Source organism: Schistocerca cancellata, chromosome 2, assembly GCF_023864275.1.
Source record: "Schistocerca cancellata isolate TAMUIC-IGC-003103 chromosome 2, iqSchCanc2.1, whole genome shotgun sequence".
In the NCBI taxonomy this organism is placed as follows: domain Eukaryota; kingdom Metazoa; phylum Arthropoda; class Insecta; order Orthoptera; family Acrididae; genus Schistocerca; species Schistocerca cancellata.
Window position 1 is genome coordinate 1014631223 of NC_064627.1, and position 2608 is coordinate 1014633830.

Here is a 2608-nt window from a genome sequence, read left to right on the forward strand (position 1 = left end):
GGACACAGATGATAGTGCGTCTGCAGGGACTTATCCCTTGCACGCTCCCCGTGAGATCCACATTCCCAACATGTCCACACCACTACATTCGTAGTGCGCGTTATAGATGTTTGCCCATCATACTCATTACTCGTGGCAGATTAATCTACCAAGTCCCGTACGAGTTCGGGCATAGCGTGTGCGTTCACACAAGAAGGTCAACGGGCGGGAAGCCATATTTTAACTATATATGACGGTAGTATCTGTTCCCGAAAGAACAGTTACCGTGGATGACCATGCAGCTTTGCTAGAAATGAAATGATAATTAAATGGACACCCTAGCTGCAAGCAGGCGTTGATGTACTTCATTGGGGACATGTTGAAAATGTGTGCCCCGACCGGGACTCGAACGCTATGCCCGAACTCGTACGGGACTTGGTAGATTAATCTGCCACGAGTAATGAGTATGATGGGCAAACATCTATAAGGCGCGCTACGAATGTAGTGGTGTGGACATGTTGGGACTGTAGATCTCACGGGGAGCGTGCAAGGGATAGGTCCCTGCAGACGCACTATCCTCTGTGCCCCCGGTGGGTCAGATGGATAGAGCGTCTGCCATGTAAGCAGGAGATCCCGGGTTCGAGTCCCGGTCGGGGCACACATTTTCGACATGTCCCCAATGAAGCATATCAACGCCTGCTTGCAGCTAGGGTGTCCATTTAATTATCATTTCATTTCTAGCAAAGCTGCATGGTCATCCACGGTAACTGTTCTTTCGGGAACAGGTACTACCGTCATATAGAGTTCGATTCGAGCCGACCGCGACTCAAATTCTTTATCTCAAAATTACCACACCGGACCAAATATTTGTGAAACCCCATCAAGAAAACGCTGCACGTTTACGTGAAGTCGCAACGAACTATATCGAAAAAAAGGGGGCGGGGGGGGGGGGGGGGAGCGTCTTTGATTAACAATCAAAACGTTCACGGTTCCGCGTTAGAAATTCGCCACAGCTTAAATTTTGATTAATGATCAGCATTGACGGCCGAAGACTGCCGGCATAAGAAGTAGCCCACATTCCGCCAACGGCCATGTCTAAGAGGGCGGAGGGGTGGCCAGAGGTTCTGGGCACTCTATTGTCCTTGGAGTGGGAAACTGCCCCTAAAGGCGGGCCGGCCGGAGTGGCCGTGCGGTTCTAGGCGCTACAGTCTGGAGCCGCGTGACCGCTACGGTCGCAGGTTCGAACCCTTCCTTGGGCATGGATGTGTGTGTGATGTCCTTAGGTTAGTTAGGTTTAAGTAGTTCTAAGTTCTAGGGGACTGATGACCACAGCAGTTATGTCCTATAGTGCTCAGAGCCATTTGAACCTAAAGGCGGAACAATCAGCAATGATCAACGGCATGACGATGCAGTAGGCAAAGGAAATCACTGCATTAATGGCGTATAACGCGTATCCACAGGACATATGTCCTGTAATTGAAAAGTATCGTGATGATCTCTCCATTGGCAAATGATTCCACAATAGTGCCCCATTCGGATCTCCGGGAGGGACTACCAAGGGGGAGGTGACCGTGAGAAAAAAGAGTAAATCACTAACGGAAGGATATTCGTTCTACGAGTGCGGGAGTAGAATGTCAGAAGCGTGAATGTGGTAGAGAAGCTAGAAAATCATAAAAGCGAAATGAGAAGGTTCAATCTAGATATAATAGGGTTCCATGAAGCGAAATGGAAAGAAGAATGGAAAGAAAGAAGGTTCTCCGGTCAGGTGAGTGTAGAGTAATATCAGCAGCAGCAGAAAAGGTATAATGGGAGTAGGATTGGTTATGAATAGAATGGTAGGGCAGAGAGTGTGTCACTGTGAACAGTTCAATGATAGGTTTGTTCTTACCAGAATTGACAGCAAACCAACATAGACAACGACAGTTCAGGTATACATACCGACGCCGCAAGCTGAAGATGAAGAGGCAGAGAAAGTATGTGAGGATACTGAAAGCATAATACAGTACGTAAAGGGAGTGGGAAATCTTATCGTCATGGGGAACTGGAATGAAGTTGTAGGGGAAGGTCTAGAAGCAAAGGTTGCAGCAGTACGTGGGTGTAGGACAATTTGAGTTCTGTAATAAATTTCGGCTAGTAATGGCGAATATTCTGTTTAAGAATTACAAGAGGAAGGAGTATACTTGGAAAATACCGGATGATACGGGAAGATTTCAGTTAGATTACATGATGGTCAGATAGAGATTCCAAAATCAGATACTGGAATTTAAGGCGTACCCATGAGCAGATATAGGCTCAGATCGCAATATAGTAGTGATGGAAAGTAGGCTGAAGTTTAAGAAATTAGTCAGGAAGAATCAATATGCAAAGGTGTGGGATACAGAAGTACTAAGAAATGACGAGATACCCTTGAAGCGATCTAAGACTGTAGATACAGCAATAAGGAACAGCTCAGTAGGCAGTACAGTTGAAGAGGAATGGACATCTCTAAAAAGGGCAGTCACAGAAGTTGGGAAGGAAAACATAGGTACAAAGAAGGTAAATGCGAAGAAACCATGGGAATAGAAGAAATACTTCATTTGATAGATGAAAGAAGGAAGTACAGAAATATTCAGTGAAATTCAGGAGTACA

At 46.1% G+C, this 2608-nt stretch overlaps 1 non-coding gene across 1 annotated transcript; it reads left to right on the top strand.

Moving 5' to 3' along the window:
• The first annotated feature begins 562 nt into the window (after window positions 1-562).
• Trnat-ugu (transfer RNA threonine (anticodon UGU)) lies at window positions 563-637 on the top strand. Its single transcript has one exon. It is a non-coding gene; the product is annotated as a tRNA-Thr (tRNA).
• The last annotated feature ends 1971 nt before the right edge of the window (window positions 638-2608 follow it).